Below are 22,488 nucleotides of genomic sequence, written 5' to 3'. Positions count from 1 at the left end.
ATCAACAACGAGAGACATAGTACAAATGTAGATAAAGTTTTACATTTTGTATAATGTTTTTCTTTTCTTCATTTACATTAACAAGCCTTTCCAAATGCCAAACAGATCAAATATCACTATCAGCATTCTATAATTCTTTAAGTCTTGAGTGACTGTTTTGCATTTTTTGGCATATAAAATTAAATAAAAACTGTACTAAACTGTATTAGAGTTTTTATTTGTGTCATTTCCTGTGCATATAGCTCTCTTTTCTGTTAACTGTTAGATATTTAACAAGCCATATCTCTGTTTAGGTCTCAGTGAAAGTTGTTGATGAAATACCAGAGTAACTACAATAGTCCTTATTTTGAGAAAAATAAAATAAATGAGTAAATATTAAATATTAACCTGAGTGGGATGGTGCCTCTGCAGTGCAGGATCAAAGGCTTGAAAATAATTCAAAAAGCAACCAAGTAAGCTGTTTGCATAGAATATCTGTTAGGTTAATATGACTCTCCTTAATCATTTGGATAAACAAAACCTTAATAGCCTTTATTCCTAATGATATGCGTACATATCTGACAGGAACATGTATATACATGTTCCTGTGCATACATGATGACAATCAAACCACATAACAACTTCTGTTGGGATTACATCAGTGGCGTTCATGTTGTCACAGAGACTCAGAATGGAGACTGATTAAAAATCCATATGTTTCTTTTGCTAACAGAATTCACCAAGTCTGCAACTGAACTGCTGGCACTCAAGCCGTAATCAGACAAATGCAGGTGTACTTCAGTGTTACAAAATTACATTATATTTTTCAGCAGTAAGCTAACAAATCAGTGTACTAAATTCAGTAATTGCATTACAGTTGCAGTTGTGTTTTTAGTTACATTAAAAAATGTTCTTCAATTATCTGGACTAATGGAGGTTGAAAAGGAAAACAAAAACATTAAACATACCTTTCTTCTGACACACTAGCGCAACAATCTGCTAAATCCACTTCATGTACAGTGAGGAAGAAATTGGTAGTGTCTACAAATTTTGAGCAGTGCAGACATGACTTTTATTTTTATTGCAAAAGAACAACAAGAGTGTGATGGTAAAGTGCAAACTGTGTCCAGTACAGAAACAATTGGTTCTACTTATACTGGTTCTTTGTAAGCATCTTCACAGGCAGCATGCTAACACAAAACTAGCAAAGAACTCTGGGCGATGACAAACCTCAGTATGACCAAAGCCCAGAAGCCAGAGCCAAAAAGTATGAGAAGTAAGGCTCGTTGCATTATAGTGTGGTGGCCCTATGAGGTCAAATGCACTGCAAATTTTTTTTTAAAAACACCCGCAAATAGTAAAAGGATGCAAAAGCTCACAAAACACAATGGAAATGTTTTTGGACAATAACATGGCAGAAGACCTGAGGAAGTGACAGAAACTAAAACATGCAAAGGATTGCACAGAGACAGGCTTAAAAGAAACAAAGGATTCATTGGTGCTGTGAGGGAGAAAACGACACAAGGTAATATGTGTTTTAATCATGTGATTCATACAATACTGTAAATGCTTGCTAGTAGCAGTTTATTGTTAGCTTGTTACCTCTGTTGCTGGACAGTCATGTTATTGCCTCCTACAAAACATCTCTTTGTGGTACTTTTTCTGTTTCTGTTGTGTTTAATTGATTCAGCGTACATGTGTTTTGTGTTCTTTTGCACCATTTTTCTATTTGCTGTTGTTTTTGAAGTAGCAGTGTGTTTGACCTCTTAGGGCAATGCTTCCACAGTAGCATAGCAGTAGTGATTATTTAAAGTCTCTTTGGGCTGGTTTTCAGCTTTCTTTTGTGTTCAAAGTCATACAAATAAAGACCCTATGTCCTCATTATTATAGGGATTTGGCTCAGTATGTGGTGCTGTAGCCTTTATATTGTTAAATGATAATTATGTGTGCATTTCATGACATGTAAAGTAAAAGTAGTTTAAGGAATTTCTTGCTCCAGGAAGTAATTAAGTACTATTATGGTTTACTTTTAAAAATGTAACACTTATATATTGCAATATATTGCCACATTTTTACATTTTTTTTATTTTCTGGGGGGGGTGCATTACCTAATTACATGAATGATAGTTACTAAACCGAAGATGTATTACATCACTAAAAAATTTATGCACTTGTTGCTTGTTTGGTTTGACAAAAGTAAACAAGGTTATAAAAATATATATATATATCACTTATATGTATGTTTTACAGTGTCTTTAACCACATATTACGCAAGCATCATTTGCAACTAATCTTTAAGATGTATTGCACACAGCCTGAAAAATAACATAGCGAACTATGTCGTATTAATATTTAATATCTGTATACTATATAAGCAGACAAACACTGGCTCTACTGGGATGTAACATTTTCTAAGTTTGAAATGAATAGCACACTAGAGCCACCCCTGGCTTAGAGAGCACTCTTAACATCTAAAAAAAAAATCACAGCTTCACTCCTCTAATATTGAATACAACATTCTATGAAATGCTGTTGCCTGGCTTACCATTGCCATATACACATGAATCAACTCATATTTTGAGTACATGTAAAGCACTAAACAAAGTATTTCTGCAGAAAGAGACAATGAATATTATTTATCACTGGATGTGCAAAGGCTCTCACTCTCTGAACTTGGCTGAACAAAGTTTGCCTCTAAAACTGCATTTCAATGCAACAAGTGAATTTTCACCCTCCAAGCTTGTCAGTGGGATTGCAGTTATCCAATAATAGGCCTAGAGGAGAGATAGAAAAACAGGCAGGTGAAAACAATGTTAATGGAAAGAGGGATGTGTAGATGACAGGGTGGATGATGACTGGAATCAGAATGAATGGCAAGTACGTCAGTTTCAAGGATTTCTGAGAAAGAGGGAAAAAAAGAGAACAAATACACTGCAGAGAAGAAATATGAACTGACAGAGGTGAGAAGATATTAAGGGAATGTGTTGAGATGGGAGAGGAGGAAAGAAGAGAAAGTTAATATAAAATGGTGTTTGCTTTCCTGGAGTAGAGCTCATCTGGATTCAATCCCATATTCATGTCTACAGCTTTGACAGGCAGTGTCTCATTTATATGAACAGGCAGGTATAGTGCTAAATATTAGATGTGATGCCAAGAAGATGATGAAGCTTCACTCACAGCCACACGGCTTTGCATCTGGTTTTGAAGAGAGGCAAACTGCTGCAGTAATCAATACTTAATTAGTAGATAGTGTAATATACACACAAATGCACAGTTATAATAAACACAGCCAAGTGCACTTGTTTTGAAAAGCAGATGCAAGTTCAAATCAATACCTATGGAAAATGGCAAATTGACTCGAATTGCATAACACTTTTTTTAACCTTAAAAGTGCAGTGTAACAGTATAACTGAGCCAGGGGACGTTCCTCTAGTAGGTTCTCAAACTTTCCCTTGCATGCCCGGCTTCAGTAGCTGGGAAAAGTTTACAGCCACGCTCCTGTAAATTTGCTTTCATTAACAAACAAAAACAGGATTCAAGTTGAATTCTAAATACATTAATCATAGTCATAGTTCAACCACTTTCACTATATATTTTTCTCTGTGGTCATCTGTGCTCCACTAGCAGAGGCTTTATGCTGCACGTATGGGATGCTGACCAGTTTGTTCTCACATGCAGAGACAAAATCAGTTAAAAAAAAAACCATAATCACCATGATGTTCTTTAGTAGTTCCCAGAGGCCTCCACCTCAGGGAAGACATGGCAGTGCCAGTGTTTTTCTCTTTTTTGTCACTGACCTTTTAGCTGAAGAATGTGGATACTTTAGTGGAGAAAAGTTTAAAAAGTTTCCCTGCAGCTGAGCACACAGGCCTCGTATCTGTGTTTTACAATGCAGTGTCAGAGGTCATTCTCATGTCTCTTTATTATTGTGAGTGGAAGTAGTTCTAAAGACAGGAACTGTGTGGTTACCAAAACGCAGACAGGCTATGATTTCATTCTTTTCTTACTCTATTATTTATTTAAATAATGAGAAGTTGTTTTGGAGCCATAAAATGTGCATATACAAAAAGTAATTTACAACTGAGCTGCCATACACATAGCTGCTATGCCCAGCAGGCAACATCCCACACAGCTTCCTGAGCCACAACTCTCCAGATGAATAGACTCATGTTACATTGAAGTTGACCTTTGATTTTTTAATATAAAATACAATCATGTCATGATGTCACCTCAATAAACATATTAGTTTCCATGCCACATCCTGTGCATGTGTATATGCATCAGTAGTGTGGTTCATTGCCAAAGCCTGCACAAACAAATCAAGGATTCTACTCACTTTCTTGTCCTGAGTAAACCCAAGGGAAGAGGGAGAGTCATACTGCACAGGAATAAGCTGAATACAAGAAAACAACAACAACCACACTGTGTGAACCATATTAACCATGAATGATGCAGGCCCCCAGGTCAGCAGCTAAGAAGCTGCATCATCTCTCCTTTACAGTTTCATCAAGGCTGGCCCTAATCAGTGGCGTGTCCAGCGGGGTGGCCTGGGGGGGCACAGGCCACCCCCCCAACCAGACTGGCCACCCCAGGTGCCACCCCAAAGGTAAAACAATAAAATTTAATCAAATATCAAATGTACGATTATGTTTTCACGGTGAAGCTCAGATATCCGAGTGTAAGTGAATGCAGCATCGGCTTCTGCACTATGTGCTAGCAAAGGTAGGAGAGCCAAGCACGAAAGACGGCACCGCAGGAAACAATTTTTCGGTGAAAGAAAATGAGGACAGAATAAATGTCCCGGTAAGTAATATTAAGTTTGTTGAGTTTAGTAAACTTCGGTGAAATTAGAATACCAAGGAAAAAATAACACTAAAGAATTATTGCAGCCGTGGAATATTTCAGACAGTAGGCTACTGAGGGGAGCTAACATAAGAGTTATGAGTTATAAGATGTAATCTAAGTCGTAACATTGCTGTATGGAGCTGCAGATTTGGTTGCAGGTTAACATAGCTGGACTGGCCATCGGGCATACCGGGCATATGCCCGGTGACATATATATATTTTTTTTTTGTAATGGCATGAACAATGAGAGGTGGTGGATTGGCCAGATGCAGGTCGATGTGTAAAAATAACTCAGTTGTTTGGTGGTGGCTATGGCGGGGCTTCCACAGAGGTCAGCAGGTGGATGAGGGAAGGGGAGGCAGGAGGAGAGCCCCGAGGCAGCCGCCAGTCCGAGCGTCAGGTGAACTGAACTTCAGGTAAGAAGTTATGACCTGCAGTCTATCTGGGTCAGATATAAACCAAGTTTAGGTGGAGTTTATTTTCGTTGTGCTGACTTTTTACAGTCAGTTACAATAACTCGTACTGCTACTAGCTAGCATGACGGAGTTTTTATACAGCTGGGTGGGTGCTATGATGTTACTGATAGTAAACTTTATTTTATTCATAAGTTTAGTTTGTAGAGTTGCCAACGGCTCCTTAAAAAAATGGAATGGTTCCTCATTCAGAGAAAATATTACACGTTTCGTATTGAGCTGAGAAGAGACGCAGTTTCTCCCGTACTTTCGCTATAATGAAAAAAAGACACAAAGCTGGATTTATTCTGTCGTTACGCTGCAGCTGCCTTCTTCTTCTCTCATTCTCTCCCCCTGCCTCTCCTGTTTCTACTTCAATCATGAAACTGATCAATGATCAGCTGATCGGCTTTTCTCTCTTGTTTGTTTATCGCCCACTTTGCGCCAGAAAGAAGAAACCAGCAGATGTCGCGCTAAACAACAGCAGCACGTTTAAGCTTGATCAGCTGTTGTTAGAATTTATTTAATATTAATTTCTAGTATCAGCTGATGTTTGCTGGAGCCACAGCTATAAAACTGCTGGTCATGATGTCGGTTTGGATATGTGGTGAGAGGGAAACATGAAGATGAAACCAGGAGATGTCCTTACTGAATCATCAGAGCTGAACAGGTGATGGAGAAACAGGTTTACCTTTGAGGTGACATGAATGAGTTGAAGGGAAGTTATGAACTGTTTCTGAGAGACAAATAACACCAGGATCATTTTCTAAGCAGCTGACAGCTGGTAACTGTGCAGGGGCGGGTCTAGGAAAGTTTTGCCAGGGGGGCCAGGTAGACATTAACAGGGAAAGGGGGGCACAAAGAAATATTTTTCTTTCTTATTCTCATTTAAAATGTCTCGCTTTTATTAAATAATTATCTAAATCTTACAACCAAAGTTTTTATCTGACGTAAAATGTATAGAAATCATACATATACCAACAAGACAGTGTACATCACTGTCACAACAGCGTTTGTTTTCATTCAAAGGCTTTATGGCTTTAATACCTGGTGGGCCGGTCTCTAGTCAAAATGCCCGATTTTCTGTCCCAGTCCAGCCCTGCAGGTTAATACTGGCAGTGTCACCATGCCAGCTGACTGTATTTCATCATCAGCCAGTGTTGTTCTTTATCAATATTACCAAAGTTTACCATAAGGCAGCATAGAAAGTATTTACTTGCTTTCAGGTTTTATTCAAATGTTAGTCTTTTCAGTTGTTTCCCCACTTTTTTCCTGTTTCAAAATCAAACACCAGTTTGTGAGAAGATTATCTTCTTTTTTTAATAGGCATATGAAGTTTTGCATTGGCATTGGCTAATTTGTCAATTGTTTGTTACAGATGTTCGTATTTTAATATTCAAAAATGTTTTTGCCCAAAACATATGTGCACTATATGTCAGTAAAATACTATGCAAATATTGCTGGCCTTGACTGTTGAATAAACACTGACTGATTGTATCTCTTGTACTTTATCAACTGCAGTATCTAAAAACTTTGCACCGTAGTGGTTAAAATCTCATTCTAATAAGAGTTAAAAGCGCATTCGGTTATTAGGTTTATAGGGTTATTGAATTATGGTTAACGGTTGGTAGAATTTTTTTTTAAACATTATCTGCCAATTACATCTCCCACCCTTCTCCAAATCTGTGCCCCTACTTGGCCCCCCCAACAAAAATTTTCTAGACACGCCACTGGCCCTAATATTCAGTGCTTCACCAAAAAAAGTAGCAATCCATCCTCCTTCCCCCCAAAAAGAAGACAACACATTTAGCACATTTAATCCTATCATGAGAGTAAGAATTGAACAACTATTGGGATTTAATTTATCAGTCTTATCATTATCTGTTTCATCTTTGTCACAAAAGTCCATATTTCAACTTTAAGCTTCAGTTTCTTCAGCCAAAGAACACCAAAGACGTGGTTTTGTTGTCGACTGTATATTGTCGGAAACATGAGGAGGAGAACGTGTGCAGCACCCGCATTATCACTGATCAAAGAGTCAAGATTTCAAAGATTAATTCCTGCTCAACACGTGCACATGCTCGACTCTCAGGAACACAGCAACTGTGATCTCGTTTCACATCATCTTAGAGGAAGCTGAATGTCTTACTTCAGAAACAAAGAAGGAAATCACATAATTATTTCCTAGTTTTATTCGCAATTTTCCCAGTTATATCATTGCATTTCAGTGAGTGGTGTTGCTTCTTATAATCAAATCTTCTTAATAGCAATCCCACAGTATTTCAAAATCTTTCCCAGTGTCTCTCAACCAGTGCTACAAGGAATCTAATGAGTCCTCATGAGAATACAACTCCCTGTCTTCCTATTGCATTATCTTCAGTCTGATCGGCCTGGTCATGGAGAGCCAGTCGTCTATTTAGTGCATTTCTGCAGCTTCACAGCAAGAGCTCTGTAGGAGAAGTAAATGTGACATCACACACACATAAATGTACCGAATAGTTGTGATGTCATTTTGCAAAAAACAAGTATTGATGACACTGGAAGTGAAAATACATTTTCATTGTCAGCATCACTCAGTTCTGCCTTTCAGACAGGCACCAGGGAGGCTATTTTAGTTTTTTATTACATCATCAAGTCGGCACTCCGTCAGATCCTCACTGGAAAGCAGAGTCGAGTGTCTTATTTAATACATTCAGCAGAAGTAAATTTGTTGAAGTTTGCTTTTCAATACTCACATTACATTTGGATACATGTGATATAGATTTTGAAACAATCTATGTGTAAACCCAAAATAACCTAACTATTAAAAAGCTTTATTAATAGCTTTATATATCAAGTGCTGAGGACCACTGGAATAACTAATTTTCTACTTTCCTGTTACCCAAGTTAACAGACAAACTTAGAAACATGTCCAGAAAGCTTGCTGCAAATGCTGATTTATCTTGGATGAAGCTTTGTGAAGCACAGCTTGCTGCTGAAGGTACTCTAGAGTTTTAGAGCCCTGATGTGAATAGAAAAACAGACTAATAGCCGCTTAAACAGTCAGTGGGATCATTTAAAAAAGACACTTTGTGTTAAATGCTAGCAAGTAAATCCAGAGGCATCTTAACTAACTAAACCACCCCCACTGTGCCTGTGTACTGCCTGCCCATGTACAGTAAGCAGGACTTTTATGTGAATTGTGTTCTACAGAAAAGCTGAGAAACATAAATAGCCAAACTGAATAGAATAGCACTGCTTTCAGGGTTTTTTTTTAATGTTGGATATAAACTGTGAACCTCTTTTGCAGATTACTGAACCCAGTTAACTGATCTAAAATCAGAATAATGCTAAAAATGTGCATGGCATGCCTCTCCTCCTACAAAAGCAAAAAGTTTTTGAAAGGAAGTGGCACACTCATTTTGCACAGGTCTGTCACTCCCAATGTTTTACATGTGCACACATGTAAATGATCCCTTGGTTACACACTGCTTAAGTAATTTTTCAAAATGCAGGGTAAATGCTCTTTTAATTTGTTAATTTTTATCCCAAATGCACACAGAGACGCACATACAAATATGCAGTCATATGAAAAAGAAAGCACTCAGTGATACGAAAACTAATTACAACCTACAAGAATAAAAGAAAAGTAGGTTCTGCTAATCAAATGCTCTTGATTAATTGATCATCAGCAAGTTTGAGAACCTGTATAAAAGCAGAAGTTTTGTTCATTTCTTGATCTGGAGCGTTAAACAAATGCTGTGGCCAGACCTCTGTGAATAAACAAAAACATGAAGTGAACTCTTTGAATTGAAGAAACATTCTGAACAAGAGTGGGCCTTAATTGCTCCACATCACGTGAGAAACTGCGACAAAGTCATACATTAAACCATTACTTTTAGTCATTGTTGCTAAATGTGGTACTTCAAGCTAATGAATCTCCAAGGCACCTTTACACATCCTGCAACTTGGCTTGTCTCAGCTGTGGGACTCCTGCCCCTATTAATCTGGTGCTTCAGATCTTTTCTTGTGCCGCCATGGACAAGAAAGGGGCTCTGATCATGGCAACACAAGTCCTTTAGGTCAGACTTTTCTAGCCACAAATGCCAACCAGTTCCTTTATCTGTTGATGGTGCATTCCATGGAGCAGCTTGGTCGTCTTCTTGATCTACAGTATTTTCTTCTGCTGTGCCTTATCAGCCCTCCACTGCCTGAGGCACTCGTGTAACAGCTCATCTCACAGGGCCATCTACCTGATGTATTCATAGACGATTCTCATTTCATCCTGTATTGTGTCTTTGACACTCACTAATCCTTGCCCTCCCCCTTCTGTTGCTCATACAGCCTCAGGGTGCTGGACTTTGGGTGGAAAGCTGTGTGCATTGTGAGGAGTACTCATATCTTGATATCAGTGGCATCTATCCCCTCATGTAGGCAGCCTATTATTCCAGAAGGGTATCTGATGACAGGTTGGACATATTTGTAGGGTAGAGCATATATAAATCAGATCCTGTGAGAACCTGGAACATGTAAGAATTTGAAATTAATCAATTAAACCACTAATTGGTTTGGCACCTTTGTACCGACTGTGTCAGTGTAGTAGTAGTTGCTTAAATTAAGAAAACATTAAATTAAATTCACCAAACAGCCTGTTTGCATTTACTTCAGCACCAAGAAACTCACAACATACACAGTATTTCTTTCTTCTTTTTTTTTCAAAATTCTTCTCAACACTATCTGATATTTTACGTGCGCTTATGTATACAGATATAACTTTGTATACGCTGCTTAAACCATTTGAACATAAATACAATGAGGAGAGGGCAGAGGAAAATACAAAGAGCCACCACTTACAAATATTAATGTCACCAAAACAAATTGAGGTCTCATTGCACTTTAATGATTATAAGAAGCTTTCCAGGCAGAAGAAAAAAAAAATCAATGCTCCCTTTAGCCATATCTATCGTGTTCTGACTTAACAGGCAGCAAGAGCACCTCTGGTGTTTTTCCCTGATCAATAATAAATAAACAAGGCTAGTCACTTGTTTTCTTCAGATTACACAGAGGTGTATGTAAAATCCTGAATATGTATTGCCTGGCAGAGCTTGGTGCTGGAAAAATAACCATGCCCTTTTCATTTAGTACCTCATTATGAAAAAATTAATTTATTATCCTTTTAAATTATGCTTGTTCTGTTGTAGTGTGCTGAAAATAGAATAGAGCACACGCCAAAGTTTAACTTACTATGAATCGCTTCAAAATCAGTGTTTTTGGGTTCAGTTTTGGTTGAGAGTGAGGCTACATAGCATCAACCAAACTGATTTTCTCTCCTTGAATTAATCCAGTGACTTTTGTTAGAGCTGCTGCATGATGAACATTTTGTCTTTTAATCTTATGTCACATGAGGGTTTCCCGAGTCTCACCTGCCTCATATTCTCAGTCGCCAGTCTTTGGTGACTGAACTTGTTAATTAGGAGGGAAAATAACACCTTTTTTTCTTTTTTGCTGGTCGCCTTTCAGTGACTTTCATGCTAAAATCATCCACCTTATATTATGTAAAGACATTTTTGGAATTGTAAAATAGTTCATTGGAATAGACAATATAAACATTATTGCTGGGTTTTTTTTTTTTATTAGATATTCCTAAGATAAGACATCCTCATTTTGAGGAATATACATAATTCCATTCTTTTTCCATAACTTGGAGAGTAATTTCAAAATAACAAATTACTTACAAATTATGGCATTTCTGATTTTTATTCAGTAGGGGAGATAGATAGATAGATAGATAGATAGATAGATATGTATGTATACTATAATATATTGCTTATTTTGCATTGTGCAACACACAGAGATAAAAACACATTTTTTTTAAGATTAGCACAATCTCATTAAGCTCATCTCTCCCTCTGCACGATGCTGTTATTTGTTGAATGAGTCAAAAGCTGGCGGAGTTGTCTGACTGAATCACAAGCACAGCTTCAGCCAGTAAGCAAAGTAATCAAAACCACAACCATCATTATCACAGCATTTATGATCACCATAATTACAGAGATTACACATTACACATTAAAATTGAATTTGACATGATTTTGTATTTTACTCTTTTCTTTACTCTATTGGAATTTTCTATACAAATAAATAAATAGCTGTTTACTACAACGCTGGCTGCATTTTACAGATAACAAACAACAAACTTCAGTTAATAACATGTTTCTAAAATGGATACATCAGAGTCCCAAATTACTATTCAGCTAACACCAGCTGCTGGTTTGGATTGTCTTTGGCACAGGAACTGATAATGACCACCTGCTAAACAAACAACAGGGACTCCATAAGATTATATTATTTTGAATGCCTCAGTTATAGGTAGTCCACCTGTTTTACTCTTCAGTCTGTTTCCACGATGATAAATTCACCAACAGAGCGAGTGAAACGAAGGCTGTAGATCTAGATGAAGAAGAATTCAGGGTGGAGTTATGCTGAGATCCAAACAAATCTCCTACATCTCAGCTTTTCTTTTAAGTATTAAAAGCTTATGAAATAGTGGATAAAGACAGACTGCTGTGTGATGAACAATAAAGGGGCTAGATGGAGCATAAACACATTACTGCTTAGCGTCCTCACCCGTTTATTATTGGATGAACTCAAATATGTTGCCAGTCCTCATACTTAAACTCTTAAACCAAAGACTCTTGTGACACATCTAAAAACAGAAAAAATATGGAAGATTATGTCAATAATTGTGACTGTTGCCATGGTGATTCGACACAAAATGGCACAAAATGGGATTTTGAATTACTGTGCCTTTAATACAATGGAACCAAACACATTGACAACAGAGCAAGAAATCTGAGCTGCTGCTGCTGCTGTGGCAAGACGAGGAGGGTACAAAAAGCTAAAATATTGGGACTTCTCTTTTCCAAATGCAGATAAAAGAAAGAATGTTTAATTTCCTCTCCAAATGACAAATTTTGTCCCGGAGGAAGCCTGCTAGAGGCACACAGCAAACACACGAGCAAGAAATGACTGAATGAAAAGAAACAATGACAACAAACCAGACTTGTGGCTGTGAAGATTGGAGTTAATGAATAAAGAAATTGCAGACATCACGTGATGTAAACCGCCCTGTGCCCCGCTGGCTCTGTGATAACTGTGAATGTGGTTTATGACCAGAAACAGAAAATCACCAGTGGCATTCAGGCTGCGGGCCAAACAAGATAATAGGCTCTACTCTGCTTATCAATATGCTGCACTGTCTGCCAGCCCAGAAGACACACCCACCAGAATGAACACTGAGACACTCAAGAAAAAAAAAAGACACAGAAGTGAATTTATAATGCCATGGTCATGGTTATGAATGCAGTTTTATCGTCTCTGGGCAGAATATCTGTAAAAAAATTTACAAATATTATATATAAATAGTAAAAAAAAAGTTTCTGTTTTTCCCCCTTCCTTTTTCCTTGACCTTAAATACATTTAAATTTCACAAACTACACAAACACCTGGGTGATACTTTTCTTGACTTGATAAATATTACTCTAACGCTGCTTTAAAGTTATTCAAAGTAATCACTTCATGCTACTGTATCTGTCACAGTTTCAGAAGAAAAGAGAGGATTGATGACAATAGGTCAAAGAGTCGATACTGTGAGGGTATGGGAGAAAGCAGAGAATAATAAAAAACATGCCTTCAGGAAAATATTCATGAAACAAAAAGAGGTAGCAGAAAAGGCAGGGAAATGGGAGGGTGGTAAACAGAGAACAGAAAAACCAGCAGGATGAACTACAAACATTCCTGTGTGTCTTTTTCCCTTCCATATTCTCTCACCCTTGTTTGCTCTGTCAAACAAATGACTCCATGTCCTGTTTTTCCAGGGTTGGCTGTGGTGGTGTGTTATTAAGTATTCTAGTATACAGTGAGCTTACCAACCCAGAGAGTGAAGGGCAGGTAAGCTGACTATGGACAATCTACAAGCATACCATTTATAAAGAAAAAAAAGGCAGGGATGACATGAATCAGTGGAGGGGGTATCCTTTGGTAAAAGAACACAGGGTACCAGGATCAAAGACAACAGTAACAAAAGAAAAAGGTGTCTGGTCAGGTGATTGGATTTATGACAATCTTCCAGAACTCCCTGCCACACTTTCCCACATTTTAGCAGCTGCTTGTCCTCACTGTGACTTTTGCCTTCCATCCTCCTCATTGTACATAAGATTAGATTTTTTGATTAGGAACACCTAGCTGCTTTCAATCTCCCAGTTAACCATGAATCATAGCTTACATGACTCCAATCTGTCAGCAATGATTCATAGTTAATTATTTCTGTTCCAGTTCACAAATCTGGCCAAAAGCGCACGTAAAGCATATTGTACTGTAATAGAAAGACTGCTTTAGACTCAGTGTGAAGAAAAACAGAAGATTTACTAGGACAAATGTATTTGCATAAAAATGTAAAGAAATGGCAACAGAAGTCAATGTTTAATCTCAGTGTTTAATGATAACACAGTTAGTAAAGTGTCTCAATGCACAATGGTAAAGTTTATAGTTTTATTTTTATTCAGCACATCCCGTTCAGCGAAAATGGGCTGCAATGCAGGACTCCAAAAACAGGCAAAAAGTTACTGAAAACAAACCTATTATTTAGGTTGCTGCAGAAAAATCCAGGGTAATAAGGAAAAGAGAAAAGCAGGAAACTATCAGAAATCATTCAAATATTCAAGACATTAACCAGGGACCTCCCAAGGTAGGTAAGTAGAGTCTAACAAGGACTAAAAGGAACACAGGAGTAGAAATACACTTGAGGTTAATTGGGCAGGTGGAAACAACAGGGAAACAACAAACAGCTAAACAGAATTAAGGCAGTCAAGAACAAAGTGTAAAACTCACACAAGACGAAAGAGATGCAAACAAAGTAAAAATTAAGGAATTAAGGAGGCAACAAGACACAATTTGAGACAACATTTGAGACAAAGACTCACAACTGAGAAGAAACAAGGGATACTGGAGGAGCTAGAATAGCTAAACCAAAAAATCAGCGTAACCGTTCAAAATAAAAATCTGGGGTTACGTCCATGTGTATATAGGTATTTTATTCAAGCAGGTATTTTTTTTCCATTTTTGCTTTGAAGATCTCCCATCTATGTGAAAATGCCAAACTGATATCAAGCACTGTCAAGAGCATGCTGCAATATAACCATAACTACACAGAAATGTTAGCCAGTCAGAAGCCTACAAACAACAGCATGGCACACAGTCTGACATAAAACAAGGAGAAAAAGGTGCAGTCAAGAAATCTTCTTCGAGTTTCTGAAAATCTTCACCCTGGAGGGAGTTTTTCAAAAGCTCAGGGCTTAAGAACAATAAGAAACCCAAAGAAAAACATACAAGAAAAACACCCCCAAAGATTCAACACTCAGACGAACTCAGTAACAATGGATGGATGGATAGACATATAGACAGATAGCTAGATAAGTAAATAACAAGTGTAGCTAACAAGCTATTACACTTCTTCTCTGTTTCTTTTCTCTCTTTTGACTTGCCAGATAACTTGGCAAACCCATGCTGAGTTTTATCATATTTTTGAAAAATGTAATTTCAGGAACTAAAAAAGTTTTGTTTGTTTGCTTTGTTTTTTAACACTAGAAAAAATGATTATATCCTGCAGTGCCAACTACACACTCTCTTGTGACACAAAGCAATGTACCTGATAGAACAAGCAGAGTGAAAGTGGCAGTTAACAAGTTACAGTGAAAGAATAGAAAATGAATATTTTCTGTGCTGCACTGCAGCTTTTTGCTGTTGTATGTTAAAGCTTAGAGACGCATGCATGTAAATCCAGTGACATCAAAAGGCCACAGGTTTATAGCAATTTTACATGGTTTATAAATCACATTTTTAGGATGCTACAATATCCGGCATCTGGAGGCAAAATTGCAAAAAGTAATGTAAAACAGAAACCTAAAAGTCACCGAATGATCTGTCTCACAGAGTACATCCCCGAGTGTTTGATGTTAGATGTTTTCTCAGTGATTTGGATCTGCGTGCTGCAAATATCCCAAACACTTTCTGATTACTACTGTGTGTATTGACAACATCTGTGCAAATGTTGTATGGCAAATACAAATATGAATCAGTGTTTCATGAAAAAAAAAAAGTAGACACTGAATGCATAGGGTATTAAAATCACTTAGAGTTAATTTAAAAAAAAGTTCCTATAGCTTAATCATGGGATATATTGGTTATTTACCTCATATCAACACAGAGCTGACACATTTTGTGCTGAACCAGTTTGATTTATCACAGAGTGGGGTGACAGCTTTATTGTACAGCTTGGCATGCTGACAGCTCCACTTGGCGCTTCTTAACAAGGTTATTTAACCCTCCATATACTGCATGAGTGGTGTCATTATCTCTATTATTAGGTAAATGAAATTGTCGGTCATGCAGCAGTGTAAGCTGATGACAAAACAATTCACTGCTGCTGACAGATATGTGTGCTTCCCTACACACAGAAAACAAAGAAACACCATAAAGTTGTTTAAACAAAAATATATTTAAACAAATGTGAAAAAAAATGTCTTCTCGTGTCATTTTTTTTCTATTGATCTAACTGTGGTCCTCCTTTCCTCAAGTACCACCATCAGGTTGACATTAAACTATCTCCAAAACAATTTGATGAACTAACTGTACTAATTTTGACCAGCAGGTAATTTTATTTTTAATTTTAAGTTTAAGGTCAGTGAAGGAAAAAAAGCGTTGATTGGGCTTCAAATTATTCAGCCGTCAAATCAACCCATTAAACAATAATGGTGATTTGGTTAGCATAAAGTGAAATATATCCTAGTAAGGCGGGCTGAGTGCTGCAGTGGACAGAGATATGGTGGCAAACCCATTAAAACCACATGTCAAACAACAATGTGATATGTGAAATTTCTGACCTCAAACAATCCCTAAAATTTTGATGGTATGTTGAGCAGAAGAGAAGAGAGGAGAGGCTTATGGGAATTTGTGATTTAGAGCTTTAATTAGAGGCTCAAGTGAGTCATGTTGGGGGTCGTGATGATAGATTCAACACTCCAATCAGAGCCCTTGATTTCTCTATTGGACTTCCACTAATGAAGAGATTTACAAGTCAGGCACAACCAGGAGACAACTGGCCACTGTGCTCGTGTGTGTGCACACATTGATGCTTCGAGACTAAAATCAGAGGCTTTACTATAGTGTTGCTCCAAGCAGCCGCTCAGCAACAAATGCAGTAACACACAATGCACACAGGCACATACACACACGGGACAGCATCTTTGAATATTTTATCTTCTTTTTGCTGCTTTCCACATCAAAGGGGCTACGGCAATTTACCTCTGACACAAACACACTTTGCAGAGTCAGCAACACTCACATGAGCACACAGCACATTATTTAAAGTCCAAGTTCTCCAGCACCGTTAGAAAGGTAGAATGAGACACGGTAAAGTGACAGAAGCATTTAATTGAAGCACACCACACATTTCTATAAATTATACAAATAATACCTCGATTGCTTAAATAACAAGATTAAATGGAATTAAATGGTTTTTAACAATAAGTTTACAATTTATCACACAATATCTTTTTAAATTCAAATCAGTCAGTTTTTTGTTTGTGTTTTTTTTATTTAACCACATCACCTCAGGGGGGAAAGGTGGTCTTGTGCATGTGCAGTGCAAGGGAAACATCATTAGCTTTTTTTTTTTGCTAATATATATTGTAATATATCTATATCACTAAAGCACTTCTGGATGGATGCAAACTGCATTTCGTTGCCCTGTACCTGTGCATGTGCAATGACAATAAAGTTGAATTCTATTCTATTCTATTCTATTCTATTTCTTCGGTCGGAGCAGCCAAAAAACAACATTCCAACACCAAGCAGCTGTCCATGGTGTTGGAATATTTCAGCTTCTAAACTTTAGTAAGCCTCAGAATTACAATTATAAATCTCATACAACACACTGAAGGCAACATTTTCAACAAAACAAATTAAATTAGCCAAGATGATTGTGACTACAACATAATGCAACATTAACTGTTGTACTTTTGCAATTTTGATAACATCCTGAAAATTACATGATCAAATAAGCATTTCATTTTCAAATTGTATAAGGCATTCTCATTTAAGTGCCAGTAATGACCTCCAGTTTACACTGGCATAGTTTGCAGCCAAGTGTGAAGTGGGGGGAATGAGAATTAGTATCTCAAGGCCGAGGCCATGGTTCTCAGTGTCTGCTCTGGGTGGGATGCCCCAACTGGACGAGCAGTTTAAGCATTTTGGGGTTTTGTTTTGTGAGAGAAGATGGGAGTGAAAGACTGACAGATGGTTTGATGCTGCATCCTCACTAATACAGAAAGAAATAAGAAAGAAATACTGGAGGTGGTATAAGACAGAAGTACAGATAAAAGTTTTGGAAAAGAGCTTCCTGCAACGGATGCCTGGCCTCCTTCTTAGAAGCAAGGTGAAGGGTTTGGTCAGTCAAGACAAACTCAGAAAAGAGCTGCTACTGTTCCACATTGAAAGGGGCCAGTTCAGGTAGTTTGGGCAGCTGTCCATGGTGCTGAAATATAACTGTAAACCAGTCAAGTGGGCAGATTATGTTTCTCAGGCTACGTCCACACATACCCGGGTATTTTTGAAAACGCAGATTTTTCTATGCGTTTGCACTTTTCGTCCACACGTAAACGCCGTTTTCGGTCACTGAAAACGGAGATTTTTAAAAACTCCTGCCAGGGTGGATATTTTTGAAAACTCAGTTTTTGCGTTTACGTGTAGACGAGAAAAACGGAGAAAACGCAGCATCAAAGGTGTGCGCATTTTTTGATGTCACACTGTGCGCCAGGTTATTGTTTCAGTCAATTGAATTTCTACAATGGCGGACTTACACAAAATACCATTACTGTTACTGCCCCTCCACACATAGGACTCACTTCTGCTTCTATGTGCCATCTTTGTTTACTCTTTCCCACCCAGGCTGACTTCTGATTGGCCAACATTTCTACACGGATAGGAATATAGTGCCACCTGCTGCTTTGGCATGTTCCTAGCAGCGTTTTCCTTCGTTTTTGACTTGTGGGTGGGATTTTTTTTTAAAAACGAAAACGGAAAATCTCAGTTTTCAAAAATACCCGTGTACGTGTGGATGTAGCCTCAGATGGCTTGGGAATGCCTCAGTGTTTTCCCCATGAAGAGCTGACAGAGGTGAGGGAGAGCAGCATGGGCATCTCTGCTTAGACTGCTACACCAGCAACTCTCAACCTGGACAAGCAGCAGAAGATCAAAGGATGGATTGAACTGAATTTCAAATATTTTTAATATTTCACAAATACTTTAAAGAAAAGCAACAACATTACAAAGCAATGATCGACGAAAATGCATTTGACTAGCTGAGAAGCCACTGATAATACATTTTCTTAAAGGTCCAATAAAACCATGCAGTATTCCACACACACATATTAACCCTCTCAGGCCCAAATTAAGCTTTTTGTTGCTAATGCACAACCAAGTCCTGCAGTGGTACTTCTGAGTAAATAAAAACCTTATAAAATATGTATGTGGGGTAATCAGGTTGTTAGTTCTTAACTGTTGCAAAACTGCAATGTCTGCCTGGAGAGGGTTAAAGTGACACATTCATAAATTGCAGCAAAAATACATGTACTGTATAGGGAATCTTCTGAAGCATGTTGTAAAGTATTTTGGGAAAAATAGTAGCAATAAATTGCTGTATAATCTTTGTTTGACACCTTTTTCAGTTAAGTCAGAATCTTAACTCATCTGAAATCATGTACTATTTATCTATCACTGTCTCAATTATCCCACAGTGAAAGAATTTAAAAGTGAAAATCATAGCAATCCAAGGAGGCAGACATTTCAAGCACAGAAAATATCCAGGTGTGCCCTGAGATGAGAATTGTTGTAGATATATGGTGTAGTTTCCAGGCTTTTTGTGTAGCTAAGAATAGTTTAACGTTTTAATGTTTAGCTGCCAATTAGTTACTATAGCCAAGACACCTGGATATAGTCATGTAAAAAATGGCATAATTTCCATTACCACTGTGTGTAAGGAGTCAGAGAACTGTGAAAGGTTTACAGTGTGTAATTTTTCAAGAAACACTGGGTAAGAAACACTTCAGGGTACATGGACAAGGACATGCAGGAACTGGCTTGAGGATGGTATTTTAGATATACTGATCAACAATACTTCGAAGGTATTTTCAGCAGCTCCCTTATTTCCCAAGGAGTCACCACAGAGAATGGATCAACATGTTTGATTTGGCACAGATATTACATCATATGCCCATCCTGATGCAAACTTCCTTCTTATCCAGGCTTGGTACCAGCACTGGGAGTACACCAACACTGGTGTGTGGTGACTTTTACAGAAAGGGAAGCAAAGATAATTAAAATGCAGAGGAAAATGTTATAAGACTAAACAAATGAAAAAAAAATACAGCCCATAGGCCCATATGCTCTATTGGCCATAGCCAATAATTAGAAGTAATTAATATCAACAATAATCATTAACAAAATCTAAATTAAAATTACAATGACATTAAAATAATACATGACGCAAATTAGAAAAAAATGAATAGACAAACTTGGATAGAATGAAAAAAGTAAATAAAAATAAAGTGTGCAATGTCTTTGGCACACTCCATCAAAAACCAGGTTGTTAAGGTACTTCACTTCCAGCAGTTCTTTAGTCTGTCACCACACTGGTCCAGTGGCCGAAGGCATTATAAAAGCTAAAAATGATCTCGCCATAGGCTTTTGTCCAGATGACCTCAGGGGCTGTGCTGATTGCTACACTGTAAGCATGGGAGGCATAGTGGAGCAACACTACAAAGTGCTTTTAAAACAAGTCAAATTATTATAAATTCTATATGTAAGCTGACAGGAATTCAGCGTGGTGGCTTTAAAACAATTGTAATGTATTTTCTTCTTCTGGCTCTAGTCACATTCTGTAGCATTTTGAATCAATTGAAGTGGTAGACCACATAGTGGAGCACTGCAGTAGTTGAGCCTACTAGATATAAAAGCACTAGATATAAAAGCACTAGATATAAAAGTATATGCCAGTTTTTTGTATTTTTAAAGTGATAAAAGGTGGATTTAGTTACAGACCCCACATGAGCGCTAAAGTTAAAATCTGAGCCAAAGATCCCTCCTAGGTTTCTCGCTTGATGCCTTGGAATATGCCCAAGAGAATTCAATTTTATGATCAATATCTAACCCTATGCTTTACACCCTATTACTTCTTTTACTAAAAATTCAGTTTTATATTGGTCAAGCAGCAAGAAGTTTTTTCCACTTCCATATAATATCTAAAATATCTAAAACACGTTTTGAAAAAAAATGCAGGGGTCTTTATCACCAAGAGATTTAGCGCAGATTGCCGCATGTGTGGGGCTGGATGGCACTAATGCCTTGACCCCACGCACGAGGTGATCCACGCTAACTCACTAACAAAGATTTGCGGCGTTAATGCGGTTAAAGCTGACAGCACACACACACACACACACACACACACACATATGTGTGTGTGTGTGTGTGTGTGTGTGTGTATACAAAGCTTATCCATAAGGCATGCCATAAATGATTTTATGGGATTCATAACATCATAACATAACTGGATGATATGATCCATCACTCTGTTTAAATAGAACTTTATGAAAAACAGAACCAGTAGTGATGGATTACTGACTCATGATGACTGAGTGAATGATTCCTATGATACTGTGCTGATGTTGTGATTGTCCCAAAAACCAGACTTAAACATTATGAATTAACTGATGAGCTGAATGTGCACCTACAAAAATCTTACTAAAAATGGCATAATATATATTCTTCTGTTATATCGTTGTATTGATAGAATCATTGGATTCCTTTGTCTTTAACAGGCGCTTTAAAGCCAGCACAGTCTTCAAAGCTGTGGAAATATGAGTTTTTGCATCGAGTGCTATAACTGTACAGCACTGTACTTAAAAGAAGTAAAGGATTAATTTTTTTCATCACTATGCTTTAGAGTTAAGAGAATTTATATAAAATCATTTGTTACTTAAAGACAAGCATATAAAAGACATCCCTCCAACTTTGCACAGTGGGAAGTGTTAGATTGACTGATAATTGAGTACAAGTGTGCTCAATTAGGAGATCATCCCTTTTGTAAAACTGCCTATGCTTCTAGAAATATTTAAAAATGTCACAATAGCTGGAAAACAGCACAGCAGGTAAGTGTGATGCAAAAGTGGGACCTACTGCTCAGTCATGGAATGGTGTTACTGAAGATGGAAACAACCAGAGTGAAGAGCAGGACACAGTGGAGAAGCTAAGACCATGAGATTTCTTTTCTGAGTTGGAGTAACTGGAGATGAGTGCAGCTGAAATCCTTGTGTTGGCCTAAAAATGAAAGATTCTCCTTGCTGAACAAAAGCCTTTTCATCAAGGACACAATTTTTTTTTGGCTGGCTAGATATCCATTGAGTATAAGATGGAACTGAGAGTCTTTTTGCTGTTGTTTGTGTCTATGTGCTGTAGTCTAGGGCTCAGTTTGCTGGGGATTGGAGCAGCAAACCTTTTGGCGCCCAGCTTGTTACGTTTGTCTCTAGCTACAGTATGATTAGTGCAGCCCAACAGACATTGCTACATTCAATTGTGACACACATTCATAACTCTGTGCTCTGTGGTCAAAATCTTTGTGCCTGGTTAACGCAATTTAGGAGAGATTACAAGAATAAAAATTTGACAGGCTGTAACAGTAAAACATACACAAAACTGTCATCATCACACTTTTACCCCACTATTAACACTCCATTAGGTAGTAACAAACCTTGGGGTAATTTAGAACTAAAGATTACAGTGATCATATTTGGCATGTCTTTCTGTCAAACTCATCTTTTTGTGCTGCTCTTTTTTGCCCCTCCCAACCTCTCTCTTGCTCTCAATCCCCCTTCTCCTTCTCTCTTCCCATAGACACTCACAACACAGAACAACAATCCCTTGAATTATTGAAGCAGACATGTCTCCCTCTCTCGCGCTCATTCTCTTTATCACAACACACACACACAACCACACACTGACATAACTACAGGAAACCTGAATACCTGCCCTTGAGGGATAAAAGCAGATAATGACCAATTCAAGCTGACATGGTTCTCAAGAACATACACGTCAGATGGAGAAAGAGACAGACAGGAGGCAA

At 37.7% G+C, this 22,488-nt stretch overlaps 1 long non-coding RNA gene across 1 annotated transcript; it reads right to left on the bottom strand.

Annotated features, from left to right (window-relative positions):
• Positions 1 to 545: 545 nt before the first annotated feature.
• LOC120724135 lies at positions 546 to 18,304 on the bottom strand. The gene is made up of 3 exons (XR_005693859.1): positions 18,188 to 18,304; positions 12,753 to 12,760; positions 546 to 557 (listed from the first exon to the last, which is right to left on the bottom strand). It is a non-coding gene; the product is annotated as an uncharacterized LOC120724135 (long non-coding RNA).
• Between the last annotated feature and the right edge of the window lie 4,184 nt (positions 18,305 to 22,488).

The sequence above is a fragment of the Simochromis diagramma genome, unplaced genomic scaffold, assembly GCF_900408965.1.
Source record: "Simochromis diagramma unplaced genomic scaffold, fSimDia1.1 OVJJ01000685.1, whole genome shotgun sequence".
Lineage (NCBI taxonomy): Eukaryota > Metazoa > Chordata > Actinopteri > Cichliformes > Cichlidae > Simochromis > Simochromis diagramma.
This window is presented reverse-complemented; position numbering and strand designations above follow the sequence as displayed.